Source organism: Grus americana, chromosome 3 (genome assembly GCF_028858705.1).
Source record: "Grus americana isolate bGruAme1 chromosome 3, bGruAme1.mat, whole genome shotgun sequence".
NCBI classification, from domain to species: domain Eukaryota; kingdom Metazoa; phylum Chordata; class Aves; order Gruiformes; family Gruidae; genus Grus; species Grus americana.
This window is the reverse complement of record NC_072854.1, coordinates 52,024,939-52,049,976: the sequence shown is the minus strand read 5'-3', so window position 1 is coordinate 52,049,976 and position 25,038 is coordinate 52,024,939. Positions and strand designations below refer to the sequence as shown.

Sequence of the window (25,038 nt, the reverse complement as noted above, 5' to 3'; positions counted from 1 at the left end):
GGAAAAGGAGTGCAGGCAGCCAAACGACTCTCCCAACCCTCTAATAATCTCATTAGCATATCTCTTTACTAACGATACATATGGAATCAGACTACTCCCATATGACAGATCTCTGGGTTATTTTACCATTAAAAAAAAAAAAAAACCCAACCTGGGAAATCACATCCAAAAATAGATTAAAAGAACATGAGAAGTGGAAGGTCAAGCATTCAGCAGTTGGGTAGTGCCAGAACTGGGACAGTTTATGTAACCTTGGTGTAGCCTCCCTGAGTAGATGCAGTAGTTAGTCACAGGATCGTGGGTCTTTTTTTTTTCCAGAGAATCCTGACTCATTTGGTGATGTAACGGCCAAAAGGATTAAAGAGAAAAATGGAAATATTGCCTTCCTCACATTCAGGAGGTGGCACTGTGCAGAAATCCAGCCCCACAATGCAAACAGAATTATTAATTTTCTTCATGACTTTCTGCAGCTCAGCCTGCCCAGAATATCTTTAATTCTTTACAGATAGTAATTAATCCTCATGCTGCACACGTATGAAGACATAGTTATCCCCATTTTATATGTTGAGGATGGAAGCACTAAAATAAAATTTTCCCTCGGGTAATCTGAGGTGTCCTTATGGGGTAAGTTATTTTCTACCACCTGCTTACATTTTAGACCTGAAGCCTGTTATGTTAGTTCTGTTACACAGTCTGGCTTGGAGACAAACAGTGACAGACAAGAATCAGTTTACTTCTATTTTTTTGCATTTGGGGATAATTCCTTGGGAAGTGTATGCTTCTGGGAATCACAAAGCCCCATGTGCACCTATTTTTTTGGAAGATGGAGTGTATGTCTGCAGTTTATCAATGTACCTACTACTGGGTTTGTCTCTATAAGTAAATGAAGAAAGTGATATTTAAGAATAAACTTGGAGGTTTTGTTCCAGGTTTATTCCACCACAGGAAGCCAACCTTCCCAGCATTCCTCTGATGCTCAGCAGAGGGCTAATGCTGACGGCAGAAGGAGGACAATGATGCATCTTTCAAGTGTATTAACTGTTCTTCATTTCTACAAAATTATGTAATGTAATATACACACTGCCTTCTGTATCTTTGGAAAGATACTGTCCCCAAAAAAAGAATTAATATATTCCTTGGCTGGATTATAGATGCACTGCTGTTCCCAGTGTCCTTCTCCCACAGGCTCCTCACTGTCATTTAAAAAATATTTTTACTGAAAGTCAATACATTTACCAACTTTCACAGAGAGTTTAAAATATTTGAGTAAGTAAAATAAGAGTAAGATTTTTTTTCTGACTTTAGTAGGATGTGACTTTTAATAAATCTGGAAGTTATGAAAAGATGGATTTAATATTTTTATGTTATTTCTGGATTTATTCAGGTAGGCCCATGTGTGGTTTTTTTCCCCATGTCTATGTGTAGCCAAAGAGAGTGCAAACACATCCGGAGGTTATAAACACAGACATTTAACTTTTAGAAAATGCATGATCCCATTTGAAGATGTTATTCTCACAGTTTAGCACCTGCTTTGCTGGTTTGGGAAAAGCTCTGCACAGTGTCTGAGGAAACACCTCTTCCAATTTGTGTTTTAGGGATATTCTAAAACAATAAGAAAAACAGGCTAGTATGAAGATAAACATTTGAGATTAGGCCCTCTACAGCAATAAAGAAGGCCTGCTCTGTTTATTCTTTAAAGACATAATTGTGATCCTCTGTCTACCTGCTCCCACAAACAGTCTATTACAGAAAATGCAAAGCGCTCTTTTCCTATCTCTGCCAATACCCTTCCTTCAGCTTCCGCGTATTAGCGTGATTAGCGCTGACGAGCAGGATGAAGAGCTCAGCTCAAACCCTTCCCTTCCACTTCCAGGCTGCTGTTCCCACCTCGCAGAGGGTGTCCCCAGGGAGGCAGACCTGCCACCTCAGCATCCCCTGGCAGTAATCACCCGTGAGTCAGCAGGACCCATTTAGCACTCCCCAGCCGAAGCACCTCCTGAAAACACAGTGGGATGTTTCAGGCAAATACTGTCAGCCTCTTAAAATACTGTAGGCAAGTTCAGATCCTTTTTTTTCCTCACTACTCTGTAATTATTATTATAATATGCTACACATGACAGGCTATAGCTGGTAAAATACACACAGCCACAACCAAAATGAATGGAAGCGTCGCAGAGTTAGCAACGTGGAAAGAGAGGAAGCGTAAGAGAGGATATAAAATGGTGAAGCCGATTAGTGACCTATTAGTCTGTGATTAGTGTACTGGTTTGAGTGAAGAATTTGAACATGATATTTGGTTATCCTTCTGAAAGACAGTCTCAATCAAAAAGTTTATGATAAAAAAAGACACTATAAAACTTACCAGTTTGGGGATCTTTTAAAATACAAGTTTCTTAGGTTCTTGCTTTTACAAATTATGGCTCAAAAGAATCCAGCAAGTAGTGCTGATGGGTTTTTGAGAGGCAGCCTAGTTGTACCAACAGTGGTTTGAAACAACCAAGAACACTGAAGTGATGTCCTGCCCTGTTCTACAAAAGAGCTGCCTTTATATCTCCTTGCTATTACAAACTTCAGCATGTTTCACTTCTCAAAATATTCCCTTTCAGTACAAACTGTTGTTATTATTTATTCAGCATACATTCATGATATCTCTCAGTGATGTTGTGCATGCTGCGAAGTCCGACAGGCACTCATGTGTCATTTTGTGACTGTTGTGCTGCATTCCCAGATGCCAAATTATTAATACAAATAAAACCTAATCAGGCTCCATAATTTTCATATTCCTCAACTGCAAAAATGGCACGGCTTTTTGCAACTCTATAGGATGATGGGAGCAGACAATAGGAAGGAAAGGGGAAAATCTTGACACCACATCATTTAGCACATGTGACAGTTTGCAGATTTAAGGTTTTGACAGTATTTTTCATGTTTTCCATGAAAACAGCTGATGGAAGCAGCATTTCAGTGGATACTATTTCAAGATTTTAATGAATAAGGTTATGTAAGGTTAGAGAAAGAAGGAAAAAGTAGTTTGGCATGAGGAGGAAGGCCACACAGACGAAGGTGGGAGAAAACAGCGTTATTGGACTTTTAAGGCTAAGATGCTTAGAAAAGTCAAGGAAGAGAAGAATGTAAAGACTTGGTCCTGTATTATGTAGGTAAATTTAAGTATTTCTTCTGTTTAGCTGGAAGGATGCCTGTCAGATCTTCTGGGTGATTCCTGCAGGCAGACAGCAATATGGTCAGACCATGGTGGTGAGGGCCAAAGAAGACGACTTATGCGAGGAGGAGTTGCTGTGGGCATGCGCAGGCTCGACTCACGCAGAAGCAACACTCCAGCACGTCTAACCTCTCCCGCGGGGGCCGTAGGAACTCACAGCAGCTCTGCTGGTCTTTATGATCCTAAAGAAATCACAGCTCCCCTAAAGCGAAAACCCCAAAACTTCTTCCTATGCTTCTCATGTAACTTGGTTTCTGACTCCACGCCTCACTCCTCTTCAGCTCTACTAGCTCAGAGCGTCACTTTCTACGGCATGCTGCCAAGCCAGTTTATCTGCCCAGGCTTAAAGCAGCTCTGTGGCTGATGTGTGATATTGTTTTGGTCTGCTTTGATTGATTAGTTGGTTATTTTCTGGTTTGGCTCAAAAAAGAGTGGCAGGTTGCGTTTGTTTGTTTGTTTTTTCTTTGTGCCATTCTGGTTTTATTTCACAGCAAGAGCATTCAAAGCTTTCGATGAGGATTTATTCCCAGTTTCTTGATTATAATATTAAATGCATTTCTTTCCTATAGCTTTTGCAGGAAGAACATCTGTTCTTTGATTAATTTCCAAGATGTCTAAGATCCCCAAGAAAATAAACCTCTATTGACTTGTGGGGAGGTAAGATTATGCATAAGCCCATAAAAAAGGCAAAATGCACTTTTCCTAGAGTTGGGTGCTATTTTTCGCTGAGGAGCCTGAAGTATTAAAGCACCATTTGCAGTCCTGATAATCTCCAAGCTGGAAGTCCGTAAGTCTGCTCTCCCTCCACACTGTGCTGAGGCTCGTCCCTGGCCAGCAGCTCTGTTCTGCCTGAGCCAGTGCCTGCCACTGGCCCAGCGGCTGCAGCCTGAGCTCCTCAAAGTCGATAGGATCATGATCCCACCCAGTGTTTCTGGAAAAGCAGAACCAGACTTCTCCACTGAGCTGCTGTTATCACCCTACAGGACGAAAAGCAAATTTTGTTTTTTCAATTGATCTATACATTTCTACTCTTATGCTGTTTACACCTTCTATATAGTAAAAAAAAAAATTAAAAAAAACAATTTGCATGGAAAGACTAGGAGGGAAACTAAAAATGAGCTACCTAGGAGCCTGAAAATTTTGTTTGTTTATTCATCTGTAATCAGGTTTTAAATAAGAAGTGACACAAGTGACATTTTCTTTTGGATATACGAAGTAGTGGAACAAACTCTGTAGGGTCCTGAAATGTAATGATCAAGCATCTCCTACACACAACCTACACCTACACAGTCACCTAGACAGAGAAGTGAAACACTTTTTTGTTGGAAGTACATGGCTGTAGACATCCTGATAGGAAACAAGGTTACATTTGAACATGTAAAACGGTAATTTCATCAGGAAATCAAATCATCAAGATTAAATAATTCTCTGGTTTAAATACAAGCAGCCAAAAATGAAATCCGGGGAGGAGAAGGGAGAGAGAAATGTAAACTTTATTTATTGAAAACTTGTATTATAGTTCTCTTTGCTGTTTCAACAGGTTTCATTAAGTTTTTCTCCCTCTGCATCTGTATTTTACATGTCTCTCCTGTTTTTGTTGGAGCCTAAATTGCGATTTCTTCAGTGCTAAGGCAAAAGAGCTTTCCAAGCCTAGGAGACGAGTGGCAGCGAGATGTGCCAATCTGTCAACAACGGGAGCATCCGAGGTCACGGGCAGGGTTGCGTTGGAGAAGGGACCTGAAGCTGGAGTGTGCGGTGCCTTCAGTGGGCGTCGGAGGTGGACGTGAACACCTTGAGAAATGCCGGGAGGAGTTATGGCGTTGCTGAGGACCTGAAGGGAACAAAGCGTACACTGATCTTTTCCGATCACCTGCCTGTGGAGCAAGGTGCACGGCGACAGGAGGACAGCAAAGCCTGCACATCTTTGGGTACAGAGCAAGACCGAAGTCCCAGCAAAGGTGCCCCGCCGTGCTGTGGGGACAGCAGGGACACCCCCGGAAGATGGCCGTGGTGGGGCTGACGCTCCTCCCGACACGGCCAGCTGAAATACTCCATGATTAAATGCAAAAAATGGAATAAAACCATAACTCTGGAAAACCTCCGCGTACTTCATTACTGCCGTTGCCTTATAACCCGCTATTGCCAATTTTAAGAATTAGGGATAAAAAAACCATAATAATACAAGACGTCTTTCTTCACAAAGAGGCATAATCTGCTTAAGGTTGTTCTCCCATTCATGGGGTATGTTGAGACGTTCAGTTCCCGCCCCCCACCTCCCCGAGGCGCCCCGCCGGGCTGCACGCAACGAGGCCCGGAGCAACGTGAACCGCTCCGGCGGTGGCAGCTGCCGGCCGCGACCCCCGCCACGGGTCGGCCACCCCCACCCCTCCTCCTTCTCCTCCTTCTCCTCCTTCCACTTCGCCCCACGGCTCCTCTTCCCGGCCCGCCTCCGGCACAGCCCCACCAGGGTCCCGCGGGCCGCACGAAGCGGCCGCCGCTACCCCGGGCAGCGGCAGGACACTGCCCTCCCCGCAGCCGCGGCCAGCGGGTGCTGAGGGGCCGCCTCGCCCACCCCGCCTCCCCCGCCTCCCGCCAATCTCCGGCCGCGCCTCGCCATAGGCCAGCGACGCTGCCAGTCTGGGGTCGCCCCCGCGGCGGGGCGCGGCGCGGCGCGGCGCGGCGGGCGGGGGGAGGTGGCTGCCGGCTCCGTGCGGGCGGGCGAGCGGGGCCGGGCGGCGGCGGCGCTGCGGTTGCGCCATCTGTCAGGAGCCCCGGTGGGAGGGGAGCGCCCGAGCCGCGCTCACCCGGGCGGAGCGGAGGCGAGGCGGCGGCAGCAGCAGCAGCAGCAGCAGCAGCAGCAGCAGCAGCAGCGCGGAGAGTCTGTGAGAGCTCATCCCTGTCCAGGCTGCGGCTCCGCCGCTGCGCGAAGCCGCCTCCTCCGCGCTCTGCCGGGGCTCGGCGCAGCGCGTCTGCCCGCGGGGAGAGGCAGCGGCGCCCGGAGCGGCGCCCCTCGCTGCGGGGCGGGCGGGGGCAGCCGGCGGAGGAGCGGAGCGAGGAGGATGTGAGTGCGGCGGCGCCGCCCCGGCCCCGCGCTGAGCCGAGCCGAGCTGCCTCAGGTAACGGAGGGGCCGGAGCCCGCCGCGCCGCTGCCGCCCGGGGGGAGCGGGGGCGGGGAGGGGGGGGTGTGTGGATGGATGCTGCGGCGCGTTTGTTTCCTTTGTGCGCCCGAGCGGTGATGGGGTGCGGGGGCTGCTGGGGAGGGGAGGCGGCCGCGGTGCTGCGGGTATCCCCCACGCACATCCCCCCACACCCTCAAATCCCCCCGCCGCCTCCCCCGCCGGGAGCCGCCGGCCGCGGCCTGCAGCGCGGGAAGGGCCGAGGGCAGCGCCGGTGACCGGCTGTGCGGAGCTGGGGCGGGCGGGCTGGCGCTGCGCCCCTGCGTGCCCGGGGGTCGCCCGTGTCCCCCCACCCTCGCGGCAGCCGGAGAGGGGAGGGGGCGCAGCACCGGGCTGTATTTGTGGCCGCCGAACTGCGAAAAAAGGGGGGAGGGGGCAATAAATAAAAAGACTTTCTCTCCCTCTGAAATAAATCGTATAGGATTTGCGCATCTGTGACAAAGGCCTCTTTCAGGGAGGAAAGAAGGGACGTACAAAATGCCCAAGGGTGGTAGGATGTGAAAAGAGGCTTGTTTCTTGTCTTTCCCCTAGAGCCTCTCTGTTCCTCCCCAGATGAGGCCGCTGATCTGGTGCCAGTTCCTTTCCAGCCACATTTTAGATTAGTGAGAGATACCAAATGCCACACCATGGGTGCCAGTGTTTTGCTGCGTCTGCAGAGCTACAGTGTACGTGTCGCCCGACCTCCTTAATAACGCTCAGTTTGGTTTCTGCTTCCTTGGGAACTTGCCTTATTTCTACTCTGTGTGGATTTTGCGTGTACATGAGCGCTAGGAGAGGGCTGGGGAGGGAAGCGGGGCACTTTGTGTAAACAAGACCATGATGTCTTGGTCCATTCAGTGGTGATGGGGAGCACAGGGCTGAGCTGGTGCTGGAGGAGAAGGTTTAGGCTGAGTGGAAAGCAGCCCTCTGCAGTTCTTCATCAATCACTCTGATATGCTCTGATTCTTAAAATGCTAAATAACAAGTGGGAATAGACCTGGCTTTTGAAATGCATGCACAGGACTGGGAACGCCTTTGAGACCTTGTCATTTTCCTCCTTGTATACAACCTCCTTTAACTCCCACATCCTTCCTTCCACCATCCCTGCAGCTGTAACACTTTCCAGTATCTCCTCCACACACACCCATCTTTTCTTTTTTTTTTTTTTTGTTTTGGGTTGTGTTGGTTTTTTTTTTTTTTGTCTTCATATCTTTCTGGCCGAAGCTTAGAACAATTGCAGGTGAAGATGTGTTTGTTTATATGCTGCTAGAGGAAGTGTTTTGGTTAGGGTTGACTGGTCTGATCTCCCATGAGGAGGAACAGTAAGCTAAAGGGACACTGTCAACTTGAAATCCAGAGAATGTGCATGATGAATGGAGAGCTGTGTCCAATATTACACCCACCATCGAGCTCCCTGCTGGAGATCTGTGGTTTTTATAAGCCTCTCTTCTGACAGTGTGGGTTTGTCATGCAGTGAAGGAGTAAAAACACACTTCAAACAAAGTTCTGTTAAGTGAACAAAGGAGGCCAGAAGAAAAATACCAGAGTGGGAAGGGAGGAAAGCAACATCTCCAACTTTTCAATTACATCCATTGCAGCCACTGCTTGACCTGGTGGGAAACTGGAGAGAAGTTCATTTTTACATTGGAACATTTACTCAGTATCAGTACAGTGGAAAGGTAGTTACCTTCCCCCTCGGTGATACATGAGTTTTCCAGCACCTTGATGTATATACTTAGAAAACTGGTAACACTTGATGAATATCAGTAGATTAGTGCCTCTTCACAATTTTTAAGAACGGTTTTAAGAAGAGAATCTCTTGGAAAAAACAATGGGTTCCTTCTTGAGCCTTTTTTTTACCCCACAAAGCTGTGATTTTGATGAAAAAGAGAAAGGAAGATTGCCTAATTAATGCCTTCAAAATTGTAGTTTGTTGGTAGTAGGCTGCAGATTTCTCTTAGTTTGTTGAAACGTTCACATGCTTCTCAGAGGGTGCCTGTAAGCCTGCTTCTTCTCCACCTCTAACAAATTACTACCTCATCTGCATGGCTCATCTTTGGCAAAAATAAGGATTTGCAATATGAGGTTGTCTAATGCTAGGCCACTGACTGTGGTGTTTTGTGGTTTATGCTTCAGGCATGTTGTTTCAGAAATTCTATATTGCCTGCTGGTGGAAGATGTAGTGGCATGAAATACCAGTTAAGTATAAAACCCTGAACAAGCTTCTCTAGAAATTGTTTTGATGTTGAATAAATAGGTATCTTCAGTGAAGGATAAACAACTTTGGCATATGGGCATGGCAGTCGATGTAAGGCAGAAGTGGTGAAAGTGGGACAGAGAAATTGCTTATTAATCATTTTCATTTTAAATATCTTTGAAAGTTAGGGCCCATTGACAAATTTATATTTCATTTGAGTAAGATAAAGCATTGCTGAGGAACTAGATATTTTTGAGATACTGTATTAGATTTCACAATAACTTTATATAAAATGCCTGAATAGTGTCATCCAAAATGCATGGGTGGAGTCCAACACAGAGGGGACCTCTGTGGCCACTGGTGCTATGGCTTAACTGAATTAAACCAAATATACTAATCTGGACGTGGTATGGTCTGCACTGGATTTATGGTCTAATAAAATTGTGGCTAGATGAGTGAAAACTGTCTGGTGCCTTCATGATGATTTAACAGCGTAATATGATACACCTACAATACCATGTATTTAGTTGTGTTAAAGAAAGCTGAGGGCTGTTGGCCACCTTATGCCTGATTACTTTTATTTAACCAACGTCTTCACTTTGCTGTCTTGCTGCATTATAGTGCTTTTACTTCAGGGAGAGAAAGAGTTGCACGCATGTGTTTTCCCTTCCTCCTTCTCTCTGGGGTGCACATTAATATTTGATTCAAACTTGTTCTGTAAAGTTCTGCTTAATTCAGTTTGGGCACTACTTTGAATGCATAATAATGGTGTTCGTTTGTGTCACAGACAGCGCTTTGTAATTTGCTTTATGGGCAGGTCTGCTGCTGGCAGTGTGTATTGTCAAAGTGACCTTCCTTCAAGAGGGAGAAACCCAATGACTCCTGTCCCTTTCCCACTCTTGCAGCTCCCACAGAAGTGTTTTCACTAGTGATTTTGACCCATTACTCCCAAAACAGGACTTGAACCGTCAAATCCAATTCACCCGACCAGTGTCATTGAAATCTAGCAATTAATAACTCCTTTAGTGACAAAAGGCCTACATGTCTGTATCGTGCAAGTCAGCGATTTAGTTAGGGCGAAACCCACGAAAGGGTTCGCGTGCTTTGGTGCGGAGCATCCTGAGGCCTCGGTACCAGGGACCCCTGTGGATCTCGCACCCCTGAGCAAGGGATGTAGCTGCGTGCTGTGCTGAACACATTGCTCACCTCGGAGCTGCGCTCTCAGCTGCCGGTGTGCCAGGGAAGATGCTGCCTGGGCCACTCAATACAAAGTGCCTCAGAAAGAGGTGAAACTGCAGTGGTGCATCTGCCTGCCTGCTGGGGTGTCCTGCTTGGCACCACAGGGGCTTGCTCTTACAGATTAAAAGCCCCAAGCTGCTCTTGATAAGGTAGGAATAATTAAAAAGAAAAGAAAACCCCTAACTCAACTTATATTTTATATTTCAATATATGACAAATGTGCGAGTGTAGAAGAATTGGGATTTTAGCATTTGCATCCCTTCACGAGTTTTGCCCTTAGTGCGTGACTTTTTTCTAGACTGAGAAATGCCAGATGAAAGGTGAAAGCTTTAAGTTGTTTCGGTACGTCTGAGAAGCATACGACACTCCTTAAGGAGCGTGTGGGCCTCGTTAGCTCCGTACTAGGGCAGTCTCGCTTCTTACCATGCACAAGCGTGGGTTTGGTTTCAGGCAGGTAAGCTGCCTCTCAGTTTGAGAGTGGTCAAGTTAAACCTGTCTGTGGGAGATGTCCTTGAGCCCTGAAACTAGAAACAGGCTTGATCTTACGGCAATCTGCAGCCAAGGAGAAGCGCCCTGTTGTTCTCCTTGCCACTGGCTGCAGGAAAACAATGACATTTTGTAAAGGATTTTTGGAACTTTCCTTTACTTGGAACGGGAACAAAACCGAACAATATCAGCACTTTTACTGTGGGAAGTGAAAAATAAAATTACTTCAAGTCAATCAAAACATGTCGCCTCATCTTGCTTCTGACTGTTTTGAATGGTAACTCTCTATTGAAAGCCAGGATTTCAACTCAAAATATTGGCACCTGTTTGTAACAAAATAGAACCTTTGACATCTTGACTTTTTACTGAAGTATAAAATCAGCAACAGTTTTACAGAGCTTTTAGATATGGATAGAATGAAATTTTCTTCCAGAAAATGACTGTTGGCTTTTTCCTGACCAGCTCTATTCCTTGTATACCAAGAACTTGAATGAACGTTTTTCATCTGAAGAAACCATCAAAAAGCTAGCCTGGCAATGTCAGCTAATTTGGATTAGATGGACTGAGCGAAATTGTTTTTTCAACAGGGGAGAGAACAGCAAAATAATTTTAAACTTGCTGCTCTTCCCAAAACGCAGCTCATTTGTTGTGTCAAAGGCATCCCAACTTGAATGGCTCTACTAATGTTGTTTGTGACAAGGTGATATGGGAAGAGGTTACCCCAGGTTTTCCATCTCAGCTTCTCCTGATTCAGGAAAGTCTTGCACCTCTGACAGTTGTTTGTTCCATGCTATAATTTTCTAGCGTATCTGTGAGTAATAAGTCCTTCTTGATTAGGCCAGTAACCTAAATTCTCAGTGCAAGTTAGTTGATGGTCTTCACATTGAGATGTGGTTTAATATGATGAACTGTACAAGGCAGCTGTGATGTGAGAATGTTTTGATGGAAACAGAGAAGGTCACCCTTCCATGCTCATTTATATTATTTTATTTTGATGGGGCTTTTAGCAGGCAGCAATGACTGAATGCCTTTTCTAGCCTAGGGAAATTGTTTGTCCCATCCTGCTTTAGATACCCTGTGGCTACAACCAGAAAGGAGGGATGTTGAGAAGCAGCTGTCGAGTGATGTGCTCAGTGCTTTGAAGTACGAAGCAATCCAGCCAGAGCTCCTCAAAGGAGCCAGTGCTACTTTTAACGGTATCAGATCCTGTGCTGTGAGAGCAGTTACTCAGCTGTCCCCAAAACGCGTGGCCCCGTGGTCGCTGACACTATCAGCAGCCAGACCCAAACGAAGGCTCCACCTCACATAGTGCGCTTTGCTTTACAGTTCTTGGGGTGGACTGGGGAGGAGCTTCCTTGCATCCTAAATGCTGCCTTGCAACAGCTCTGGGAGCTCTGACAGACAAATGAACATCTACAGCCTTGGCTGTGTAAGGGCTGTAACAATTTATTTTAACCTGCAATTGAAACCTTACGTTTCAGGCAAAATGTACCATCAGTACTGAAGCTTCCAGAAACACTTTAAAAATGTTGTTTTATTCACCAAAGCTATGTCGCTCACAGTGGTGAATTTGGAAAGTGTTTTGAAGCTGACAGTGATGGTAATATCATCAGCGCAACATACGAAGCAGCAGAGGAGTACCCGGGGTGGAGGGACATTGAACAGACCAAGTGAAGAGCTGGCTGGAGCAGTCAGAGGAAGCCTCTCCTGTGTGTGTGAGTGAGGACATTTGCTTTAATAGCAAACAAGTGTTTGGCACCACTTAAACTCCGAATAACTCTTCTTTTAGTGATTCTTGGAGGAGGAAGGAGGAAACCTCAAATGATTGGCTTGACTTAGATGAAATATCTTCTCTGTTTGAAATTGTCCTTTTCCCTTTGGCTCCAGTTTTCCCATGTTAACAGATTTGACCAAAATAGTTCTTGAGCCCTTTTTGGTATAGTCCAAGATGAAAATATTATTGCCAGATAATTTTTATCTTGTCACACCTCAGTTTGCTGTATGAAACCATACAGAGAAGTTAAACAGGATATGAGAATGGAGATTAATGTTAAATATCCATTCAGGGTTTTTTTAAGAAAACCTTTTCTGTTCCATGAGAGTTCTCTAATGACTGTTATCTGGTGGTTCCTAGCATCCTTTTTTTTATATAATTTCTATTATTTTTCTTGTGGTGTTTTTTGGTTTTTGTTTTAACAAATAAAATTAATTTGAAGGCTTTTTATTGTATTAATGAAGACCTTCCAACCTCCCTTGTTTTAGAACAACCTGTGTGTGAAAGAGCACTTTGCATAACCTTGATCTTTGACTTGCAGCTGTACCACTTACAAAAGAAGCAACTCTAAAGGTTTTCCTGGCATGACTTTGGAATATCATGCAGTTCCTATCTTGGCTCCTGATATCGGTGTACAGATAATTGTTGATTTTATTTATTTTTTTTACAAATATGTTGTTTTTTTCCCCTTTCGTACCTGACCTTTAAACTGCAGAATTGCCCTGGGGGTTATAGTTGATGCTCTTGCCCAAAATAATTGGGAAGACTTGGTGCTAGTTAATTCAGAAGTTCTCCAAAGCAGAAGCCGTGAGGACGTGCTGCATCGCAGCACTGTGCTGGGAGATGAAAGCGCTGGGCACCTAGCAGGAACTGAGATTAGCAGCAGTGTCGGTGAACCACTTCATGTCATCTCTGGGCCATCGGTGAGGCACACAGTAAGAGTGCTCACAGACTCTTTATCTCTCCTTTTAGCCCTACAAACTTCACGCCTATGTTAAGGAGGGCTGTAGCTATCTCTCTATCAGCCAACATCCTGTGACTCTAGGGGCTGCGTTAACTGTCCAAAAAAAAAAAAATGCAGCAGAAGCTTGTCTATTACTTTCTAACTTCTGGACTTGTATTGCTTCTCCACAGAAGTATTTTTCCTTCTTCTGGGACAACGTAATCCCATACCTGGTCATTTCTTAGGACTTGGCATAAGACCGACCGATACTGCTGTTTGGAAGATGGCGATGGTTGCACCCTACAGCCAGCTGCTTTTACCCCAGGGAGAGGAGAGCAGGTGTAAGAGAAAGCAGCTCTCAGACCATTAAAAGAAAGAATACTTGTTTGTTCCTGGGACTGGGTTCCTCTTTGTGGGCAGCCTCTCACTAGGCAGCAATGATATATTTTTCCGGGGGGGGGAAAAAAAAGCATCTCTAAGACTCGGAATGAAAACCTCTATTGTTTGACTGAGCAATTAGATTGCTTCTTATCTTAAACTATATATAAATACTCAGTGTTTATTTTTAGTGGTGAGGTTAATGGTGGGAGTTTTTTTATGGTCCAGTTAATGACCTTGTGTGTGTTTTTAGACTTCTCTGCGGACAGGTCCTCTTGCACACTGCCGCTGTATGCTAATAATGTTTGAAAATGTGCAGGTCTGAATAATAAGATTTCAGAGGAGGAGCCCACATCCAGTAAGATTTTTCTCTGAAGACAAACAAAAATGCTGATTCTGTTGCCTGTCTGCCTTCCTGGGAAGTAAATGAAAACTCCTAAATTTCCATCTGGGATTTGGATATGAAATAACCAATAGATGATGGCATTTCTGGTTGTTATCACTCTGGGCAGCATTTGAAATGGTGATTTCAGCAAAAGATACTCTAGGTCTCATTTCCAAATTCATTGATCGTGTTTTGCTGGTTTCACTCTTCAGGAAGGAATAAAACTATTTCAACCTAATCCTTTGAATAGCACAGTATCTGATGTCATTCATAATTCTCATTTAAAGCCTTTAGCCAAATATGCAGGCCATTTGTTCCAAATATTAAGTTCTCTGTGTGCCTTTGAATGGTCAGCAATCTTCTATTCATAAGACCTCATACTTTGGACCAGTGAGGGAGAACAGCAACTGGATTTTGATTTTATTTTTTAATCTCTTTTCTATTTTATTCAGAAAGACCAAAGCAAATCGCCTTTAAAGGGGGGGGGGGGGGTGGGAGGGGGGAGGATGTCACATACATATGTTTAATGCAACCCATTTTTATTAGTTGTAATCGCTGTTAAAAAACTGTGCAAGCCCATCAGCCTATAATTCACATAAGGTCAGTGTAGAGAAGCTGGCAAGCTGAAGAGCCAGATTTAACTCTCAGTGTAATAGGCCATATACTCTCAAAAAACCACACATACTGTTGGCTTTGATTTCTTTTGACCACCTCTCCAGGAGTTTTCTTTTTGTAGGAAATGTAATGAGCCCAAAAGTTTGGCTGAGAAGAGAGCCACTAAACAATGTGACCTTGTGAAAGAAATATCTCTTACGTCCAAAGGTCAAAAATTACCTTGTGTGCATTGGGGGAAGTAGAAGAGGAGCGGTGACTATCTTTCTTGCTTAGGGCAGCATTACTAACGTGCTTAAAAACTGCAGAACTCCTTGTCCTAATGTTCAAGTGGGGCTGCCAAAAAGGAACAAATAGGGCTGTGGACAAAGTGTGCAGGGAAGGCTGTGTCCCTCTTCCTCCTCCTCAGTCATCGCAGGCAGAATGGGGAGAGCATCGGTTTGCACTGCTTGGCGACTTGACATTCAGAACAATTTGCTGCCAGTCTTGCAAAAGGTTAAAAAACTTCTTTCTTTTATAGGCACTTTTTTTTTTTCTTTTTAAATTGTGGGCTTCCTCTGGCATCAGTGTGATTCAGTGACTTCTTCAAGGGTGAAGTGACCTTGTCTCTGCTCTTGCTATGTTTTTGGCAAGTCTTAATTTGAACTGTGTTAGGGTTATGTTGTTTGGGTTTTTTTTAATTTCCTCCCCATGCAGAAGAATTAGTTCTGCTTTATGAAGGTGTAGGTGTTATATAAATCAGCCAAGTCTTTCTTTTGTGGTCAACTCCTCCACGATTTGCCAGGTAAGTTTGTGTCTTTAAAAGGATAGTTGTCATCCTAACTATCCTGAGCTAATGTGGTGCAGCAGGACCGTGCTGAGAATAATCTGGACCTGAATGTGGACGGTGGGTCAAAAAAGCATTGCTTTGGTTTTACTTTCTTGAGTAGAGCAGGCCTCAGACACGGATACGTCTGCATGGTACTATGCCAAGGTGGGTAGAAGAGCTTGTGTGTGAGAGTCAGGATAGCCCCAGCAGCCCAGGAGGAGCATCGTGCTGGTGTGCCTGCACCAATTCCAGGGCCACCATGGTGTGTTCATAGTTGTCATAAGTGTATCCACGCAGCGCTGTGTGGTGCTGTAGAGGCTGTACTTTACTTTTTGACACAAAAAAGAAGAGACGTGAGAGCGATGACCTGAAAGAGTGGATTAACTAGATGAGTGTTCATTTTCACAGCACCAAAGACTACTCAAACTAGCTTTTTAAAAAATTGCTACTAAATGTAAAAGAAATCCTCTATGTTTCGTTTTTTTTTTTAACATTATCTGCCCCGCTGAAGAGTGATTATGTTCCTCAGGAGCTCCATCTATAACAGCTACCCACAAGCTTTAAAATGACATGGCGCTGCAATTGTGTGCAGGGTTTATTTTCAATCTTCTTTTTTTAAAGAAGGATGCAATCACCATTCAAATTATGTCACCATGAGAGTGGGAGAGTACTTCTTGATGAGTAAGATCTTTTCAGGTAAACTGGTTTAGAGTGCTTGCTGTCTTGAATTTCATTTTGAAGTGTTAATACATTTCTGTGGATTTCTTAGTGCTGCTGGACCATTGTTAACACTCTGTTCCAAAAGTGAAGTATCACAGATCTTAAAAGAATGCAGGTATGAACAAGTCTGCAAGGTAAAGATGATCTGTGTTTGCCAATAATACAGTCACCCCAAACTGTGATAATAAGAATTTCTTTCATGATCAGCAATAAGTTGCCACTGTGAGGTATAATTTCTGAGAAAATATCTTGAAAATGGCAGTCAAACCGCATCATGTAGATTTACTTTATGATTGTTGGTATGGGAACTCGCTAAATCTGTGTATATCGTGACAAGTATGTGGCTTTGGGCTCTTTTACATCATGCTTTAAACCTAGGGTGGAAAAAAATAGTTTTGTTTGAAGGAATGATCACCTACAATTTTTTTGTGGTGGGTTGTTTTTTTCCTTCCCCCAATCGTATTGTAATAATTCATTTTCTGTAACTGAGCTCTCTCTAGAGCTCATAGACTTCTCTTCTAAAAGTACTTTTCAATAGTTCTTCTGTTAAAATACTTTTTAATAGTCTTTCTAACTTCTCAGACATGAGCTCTTCTTCCTTTTAAAATTTAAACACAGAAGAATCTAGGTTTGAAAGGACCTCTGGAAACCATCTCGGTGCACAGAACAGGGCTAACCTCAAAGCCGGGTCTAACTTCAAAGCCAGGGCCTCATCCAGTCTGGTTTTGAGTATCTCCCAGGACAGACTGAACAAACCCATCTCTCTCGATCCCTCTTCACATATGTGAAGTGCTGCAGCATCTTGGTGGCCATCCACTGGACTCACTCCAGTACGTCAATCTTTCTTTTCCCAGAACTCCCCAAACCAGACCAAGTACTCCAGATGTGGTCTCACAAATGCTGCATAGAGAGGAATAATTACTTCCCTCCACCTGCTGGCTAATTAAATTGCTTATTTGGTGCCAGATCTTCAGCTGCTGTCAGTTGTCTTTGCTTCCCTCAAGCTGGAGTGGTGGAAACTCTCCCTCGCAGAGGAGTACATGCAGCTTCTCTGTCACCTCAAAAAGATCTGTAACAGAGATGGCCCTTTGCTTCAATTACATGAAGCAGATGACCAAACCAGTGTTTATATACACAAAACTGCAAATGTTTCTATTTTCTTGCAGTGAATTTTTGCATCAGACTTTCATGCTGCATACAGCAATATAACCTGAAGCAGTAAGATTGTATCACAGTGATTATTTTGGTAAAACAGTGAAGAAAGTGCATAGTAAACAGCACATGACAGAGATGCGTTGTGTGTATTCTGTTTGTTTTCCCGGCAGTACTTTAGCTATTAGCTAAGCTACCCACTTTAAAGTTAACGTTTGGTAGCAAATATGAGGATTGAAATAACTTGTGTACCACCCAGATGAGCCTCACAGGAGCTGTAGGACAATAACCATGCTTAAGATTTTATACCCAGAAGGTGTTTCTTCTCCACTACGTTTCTGAGATGCTGTCATTGTGAGTTGCACTACTATTGGTGACAGAAGTACACGTGACTAGCTATGGTCTGTGCTTTTTAAAGGTTTAATCTTCCTATGATATTTTATTTTTTATATTTTTTCAAACACACACAAAATGAAAATTTTATGATTAATGGTTTAAGTACTTAAATTAATATTTGACTGGAAAAAAACCCCAGAACAATTGGAATACAAGAGAAACCCATAACCACCACCAAATCTGTGCGCATGGGACTTGTGCTGCAGTCGCTGCTGCTTCAAGGAGTGTGTGGCTCGCATCACCTGGCTCAGACGTCTTCACATCCCAGTGTGGGAGAGCAGCTGAAGGCATAAATCTTCTACATGCATATGCCTGCTTTAACGTGTAAGATATAAGTATTTAGCTTAGGAAATTCTGGTTCCCAAAAAGCTGTGGCAAGGTGAGCGTCTGGGGTGTTGCGTGGATACTGTCTGCTGCTCGGCCAACTGGTGCTGAGGGAAGTGGCCAGGCTGAGTGGTGGCTGTGCCTCGAGGACCTCCTGGGTATCTTGGTACAACCAAAGAAGAAAGAAGCCTTAAAAGCCCAGTGGGTGTAAAGGGAAGCATTGGTAGAGAGGTTTGAAATGGGAAGGTGGATAAGGGAGAGAAACTATCAGGCTTTTTTTATTTTTTTTATTTTTTTTTCCCTTCAGTATTTGTCCCTACCAGGGAACTTCTTCAAAGTCTCCCTTCTTACCCTGGCTGTTGCCACCACTGTTTTCTTGCTGTGATTTTTCTTTGGATGTTTGTTCTAGCTCTGTGGCACTGGCTGTGGCCACCAGAGGCTCTTTTAGAGGTTCCTCTTTCACCTGTTTTGTTCCCATAACCCTGCTTACAGCAATCCTGTCTTTGTGCTTGCTTACCTGTCTTCTCTGCTCGCCTTCCTTGCCTTGTTCCCAAATCCTTTCGTCTCCCAACACAAACGAGCTGTTTATCCTTGAGCTAATGAGTGTTCACAACGCTCAGATCATAATGCCACAGAACTGCTTATATTCACGGTGATTAAAAAATAAAAAGATGGATTATTTTTTGCCCTACCCCAGAGAATTAGTTGTATGTTTTCACTCCGTACAGTTGTCATTGTAGGATGAGTTGCTTGGGGCTCAGAAGTGAGTAAGAAGTTCCCCCGGTACAGAAATGAACCTTGGGTTACACAGCCCGTTCGGGTTAGCCAGGCATCGTTGCATAGCAGAAGGACAGTGTGCAAGAGCTGTACCAAAGTGGAGGCTTACTGCTAAACCGATCCCTCTGTTATGTGGACAAATACAGAGTTTTGCCTGTTGACAGTAATAAATGTACCCCTCAAACCCCTCGGGGGTACAGACCTTCCCAGGGTACTATTGGCAGTGCCAGAGAACGGCTCTTGCCATGGCTGCTCCAGTGAGGTTGATCATCTTGGGAGGGTGCGTGCTTTTATTTATTTGCTTTTATTTTAGTCAGAAACTAGGGTCGCTCGGTGCCATATTTAAGTTCTTGTGGGGGAGATGGTGAGAGTTTAAAGCATTTAGAATTTTTGTTCCAGTTTTGATTTAAGTCGTATGCAGAGCTCACCAGCTTTCTGGTGTTTGGTGGCAGCTTGAGTAAAATAGTTTCAGTGGGAAGATGAGGGGGATGTATATCAGCTTGTACTTAATATTTGCCTAAACAGGTTATGCAAGATAACTTAGGTTACTCTTAGCAAACTAGAGAAGTCGCAAAAGGTGTCCTTCTCCAAAGAGTGTAAAGTATATTATTTTGGTAGAAACTCTGGGAGATGAGGCAACAGCACTGAGTGCAGGAGATCAGTACCTACTCCAGACAGTGCCGGCACCTTCAGGCTGCTGCATCCTGTCCCTGAACGCTCATTTAAGCAAAATTTGGATGGTGGCAGGAGTGGAAGCAAGTATTACCAACCCCAAATGTTTAAATATTGTAGTGGTTTTTGGAGGAGAGGAAGAAGGGGCTGGAGTTTGGAGCTGGAGATGTTACATGGGTTCACTGGGCCACTGAGGTCCAACCTAGTTTGGTGAGAGCTGCCACTGGAGATCTCAAAGGTTGCTGTCTTTTTCTTAGGGAATAAATATATGTGTGCTTGTTAACACCTTCTAATTAAATCTAAGATATTCAAATCATGTTGGAGATTGGTTCCACCAATGTGACTCAGGTATTTTTAATATATGTATTTTGATTGTCCTGTCTGGAAGACTAGTTGGTAGAGTTGATTTGTGGCTAATATATGCTGTTTTGAAATTGCTGGTACATAGACGGGTGTAATAGAGGCTGATCCTAAAAACATTCTCAGTTTTCTTCTTCTGTTAATATTGGCAGATGTTTCCAAGCAATACACTGACTTCTTTGTATAACATTTTTAATCTCTCTGGGAAAAAAAAAAAGAATTAAAGAAGCAAAGGCCTCTATAAAAGGAGTGGTAAGAGCTGGGGCATTGCTCAGTATGAGGCACTTGAGGCCATCCCAGTGCGCTGTTTAGGAGCAATAAGTAGTTTAAAACCACATTCTCTCCTCTGTTTTGCAATAGCTAAAGCATTAGTAGTGCTGCTCAGACAAGCCCACCAACTCTGCCACTCCACCCTAGCCAAATATCAAACCCTCCTGAAGATGCGGATGCCTTCCAGGATAGCTGCACCTTGGGCTGTTTGAGCACATCTGCTGCCTGTGTGCAATATGTGTACTAACCAAAAATGTCGGAAATGCTCCTTTTATGTTATAGATGTGAGTCAGATTATTTTTTTTTTTCCATCACCTCGTGACTTTATTCTCTGACAAGCTTGTGGTGGCTTACTGCTTGAGAAGCAGCTCCTTAGTTTTTGACCCGAAGGACATCACGTATTGACTGCTGTTTTAAGGTGGCTCCTTATTCCTTCTGGTTCTTTGTTGTAGGAATTTCCAAGTGTCAATCTTGTCAAGAATTACTTTTTAGCAACTTTAAACCAATTATCACATTTGCTAAAGAGACAAAGCAAGGGATACAATGTATTAAAACAGGGAAAAGGGAAAAAAAAGGGTAGGGAGGATCTGAAATAACTTAATCTCTAAACCTTCATTTTGCAAATTACCTTTGCTGGTGCAGTTAAATCTGAGTATGTGCCACATGCTTGGATTAGAGGTATAGTACATGCCGTTGCCTGTATATGTAGATAACTGGTTTTGAACAGTTTTTTCTTTGGGTTTAGGGGTTGTTTTTTGGGAGAACATGTTAAAAAAGGAATCTGACCCCTTTTTGACTCAAGGGGAGAGAGGCCTGGATGATGATTTTTACTAGTTAGCAGTGGCTGAGCCCTGAAAAAACAGCATAAATCTCCTTAATCTTCTTGGCAGTAGTTCTTGACTATTTTTTTTTTCTTCTTTACCTGATGTTCACAAGAAACTGCTAACCTAATTTTGGTATTCCTGTGAGAGCTAATTTATGATGAGTTGCCAGAATTCCCAAAATAAATTTTAAGTTCCTTGTTGGCACCTGTGAGTCGGGTTTCTTTGCTTCAGTTTTATAATACCATTTCATTTTTCCCTATGTACAAATTTGCTTTCTTTACAAGAATATTTGTCAAACAAACTAAGCCAAATAATATGAAATAGAATAAATTTTAAGGTCTACATGATGAATACTTGAAGATTTGTGCCACTTTTATGGCTTCCTGAAACTGTACCTGCAGTCTTCTGTCCCTCTTGCTATATGAGAGAACACACAATACAGTTGACTGTACATTGCAAAATTTAAAAAGCATTAAAGGGCATAGTTTGGTTTTTAATATAGAAAAAAAAGTTAAAAGCATGGATTTTTTGTATATTCTGGATTTCTTATGGGCAAAGCCCTACACAGTTCGTTCACTTGTGCCTCAAACTTGGAGCCTTTTGATCTCTCAAAGTAAATTTGAAGATGGCTGTGAATGATCTTTATGACTGATTTTATTGTTGTTGTTATTATTATTATAATTATTTTTCAGGAGAGGCAGGTATGCAGAGGAGACACTGCTTTCAACCCTCCTGGAGGGACAGTCAAACTCGGTGCTAATGGATGTTAGACAACTGAGTGCTGCCAAACTGAGTCAGCACGTATGTTTTGCTCGACTAGCCGTAGCTCTTCTCTCATCTCTTTCCGGTGTCAGGAGACATGAAAGAAAAGGGTAGGTGAAAGGGAAGGCTCTAGGATCCAAGCAACTAGAAAGTAAGGGGGCGAACAGAAGGACACGTGGGTAGGAAACAAAGCTTTGTTGGCCCAGTGACTACAACTCAATATTTGAATTCAGTTTCTAGAAAGTTCAAAACTGTAGCCGCTTGATACCTGAAGTTACAATATTTTTTTTAAATGCAGAATCTTTGGCAGTAGACTTATTTATCAGGCTTTTATGGAGCAAAAGTAACTCAAGCTGCTTGAACTCACAATGCTCAATAGAGGATTTGAAAACTTAATAGCCAGTTTGCCTTCTAGGCATACCCAGTAATCTCCCAGACTTGCTCTACCAGCCAATCGTGGCATTTTAGTGACACGACTTGACTGCATCTGCGTCTAAGTAATGTTCCTCCTGAAGTCTGTTGGAAAAATGGTTGATTTGTGTGTAACCAGAAATAATGCCTTACTATATTTAAATTCACGTGGGTAATGTGCAGAATATGTAAAAGTAATTTTCAATCTCTTCTTCCTAGGAATAGGGATTTTTTAACATCCTAAAAGTGACGTTTCATTTGTATCTCTTTCATTCTTTAGGTCCCTTTAAGGTCTTGCTGGTCTGATTTCAGTGACGATTATGGGAACTACATGGTATAAGAGAAAGTTGGGGCTGAAAAGAGAAGAAAGTGGAGCAGAAAAGCAGAAAAAAATTTCATTCTATTTCTAGGCTGAGGTTTCTATCTCTGTATTTTAATCTAACAATTTTGACTAGGGCCAGCCCTTTCCTCTGACAGTATCAGGCTCTGACCCTTCATATTTGTTCTGTGTTTTCAACAGCAGCAAAGGTACCAGTCAACACACTGCTTTTTTCTGCTGTTCTGCTTTTACTGGACTTCTTCAAGATAAATGCATCCTCTAGAGGAAAAAAAAAGGAGGGGAATGGGGGCAGAGGAAGAAACCTATTGCTGCAATTTTTGGAGGGTGAGAAATTTGGTGTTTCTTGGGAGTTCCTGTTAAACACTGGATGATTTTTTCAGTTTTGTTAACCATCTCTTACTCTTTTCATTCTTTGTGGGTAAGCATCCTGCATTATTTGTCATTGAGTAGGGCTGGACAAATTGTGCCACCTTGGCTTAATTTGATATTATCTTTTATTAAACTGATACAGTGAAAGGGATTTATCTGCCCATGCATGGGCTCTCATGGATATATTCAAGATTTGACAGTGCTTTTGTGGTTGTTGTTATTAATGTGTTACTGGTCTGGGGCTTGCACTTCTGCCGGAGGCTGTCGCCCTCATAGGCATGATGAATTAGTACTCTTCTGTACAGAGCTCTGAGTCAGACCCTTGTAGTTACACTGAGGTGTGGTTTGTGTTGGTTTTACCCTCCTGCTAAGCACAGGAGCCTGTGAGAGAGCAGAAGGGATGTGTCTGCCCATTGCAGGCTGCTCACACCTGGGTCGCTTGCTCAGACTGGGGTGTTGGCCCTGCTCTTGGTGAAAAGGGTAAATGAGGGGTGTGGGTGTCTGACCGTCTGTCCACACTGCTGTTACTAGAGTACCTGGGCTGACTTTTTAGTGCAAAGGCATCCTGACAGCTGTAGGTTGGCTGAGCTGCAGGCACTTACGGTGTGGACATCTACCCTCACCACAGAGATGGTGGCACCCTAAACTCCAGGAGGTTTAGCTATGGCTACTCACATCCAGCACAACCCCTTCTTTTCTTCCCAGTCATCCTCACCTAAACTGCTACGCAGAAGTGTCTAGAAGGAAAATATCATGTACATAGTAATTTGGTTTTATTATCTTCCCTGTGTGGGCTGCTAATACATGTCCAGAACAGATCATTTCACAGCTACTTCAGAGAGTCAGGAACTTCCAGTTGCATTAGCTCTGCTGCTTTTTGAGTGAGACTTGCTAGACTCCTCATAAAGGAGAGTGAAGTGTTTGGAGATCTGTCGCTCCTAAAGTATTGCCAATACTTCTATACTAATAACCTACTGTGTTTGTAAGGGAGGTTATTTTTCCTAAGTACTAGTGTGGCAAAGAATAGTCTTTTATTGCCAGCTCAGTTACAAACACGTGCCCAGAGCTTTCTGGCTGCTGTTAGAGCGTGTACGTCAACAATGTTCAGCAATGGGTGCTAAGTGGGAGGAGTTCCTACCTGTAATCTCTACCAAGTATCTTACCTGGCTTTTTGCAATGTCTGTATCCAGTACTGCCATAACATGTATGTATTTAAATTAGTATTGACTCAGGCTAGGTTTTAACCCACAAAGCACATAGGCATGTTGAAATAAGGGCGGGCGGGTGCAAGGTGAGGTTTTATGAATCTTGCTTTTCTGAGAACGGCTTCGGAGAGTAACACAAAGTTGCGCATTGTAGAAACTTAGGATGGGGAGGGATCTTAAATCATTCCTGCCCTAATGGTATGAGTTAGGGCACAGTGAACACAGGTCATTACTGAATCCCAGAGCTTTCAAAGGAAAAGCATCCCCAACATGCCCAACTGCTCTCTTCTACACTTCAGTCGTCAGAGAGCTTCTAATATCCAGCTGGCATTGGTATCCATACAAAGCATCTCTGTTACCTTCAGTGTATGTAGAGGAATAGAAGACTGAAAGGGCACAGGTTCTGAAAGCCTGTCTGTTATTCCTGCCTGCATTACTTATGCTATTAAAATACACTGTCACTTTGTGAAAAATTTGACTCTTTGTAAAAGCCTTCTTCGTCTTTCAAGGCTGCTCGTGTACTCCCCATTCTCCCTCCCTTTTAATCAACTTGACCAATTTCCCTAGCCACTCTGCATAGGCCACGGCAGGGAAAAGACTTAAGCATGTTGAGGAAGATGTTGTGGATTTGCGTCTGGTTTGTCTGATCTGGAGGTAATTGAACTGAGGATTTGAGGGCTTGAGTTCTTTCATTCTGCTGCCCATGAAATCTGTTGATAAATTAAATGTTGTTTACCCCCCTGCCCTCCCCCTTGATTTTAGTTAGCACAGAGGTAGAAGCAGCATGAAGTTTTCAGTTTCTTCCTGAGCTTAAAAAGGAGAGACTGTGCATCAGCCTGCTGATTAATCACAGGCACTCGTGATGAAAATTTCTCAGGGGATGGGAAAGGTTAGTTTGCTTTTAACAGTCTTAAAATAGCCTCATTTCAAAGAACGTTTCCATGTTGTGTTTTTTTTTTTTTTCCTTAAGGATGTGTAAGTGCTTGCAGCATTAATGTGTGTGTGTTACAGTTTGGGTTTTAGTTGTATGATGTGATCCTGGGCTTTTCGGCTGAGAAGATCCTTGCTTCCTTCAGTGCATGCAGGAGCAGACCGAGACAGTAACAGGAGCGATTGTCTCCTGCTGAATCACAGCTTCATCTGTCACTGGAGCTGGGACGTGCCACGTGAAAGAGGTGGGGAAGTTTGTAGGAAGGGAAGTGCAAGGATCTGCTAGGCACCTGGGAAAGAAAATCTGCTTAAGCACACACCATTTTGGA

At 43.6% G+C, this 25,038-nt stretch overlaps 1 protein-coding gene across 8 annotated transcripts in view; it reads left to right on the top strand.

The window, feature by feature from the left end:
* Nucleotides 1–5,933: 5,933 nt before the first annotated feature.
* FYN (FYN proto-oncogene, Src family tyrosine kinase) overlaps nt 5,934–25,038 on the top strand; it is a 140,030-nt gene continuing 120,925 nt past the window's right edge. For all 8 annotated transcript variants that reach the window (XM_054820408.1, XM_054820406.1, XM_054820403.1 and 5 more), the window contains exon 1: nt 5,934–6,336. The gene's annotated coding sequence lies outside the window, so the exon portion shown is untranslated. The remainder of the gene's footprint in view (nt 6,337–25,038) is intronic.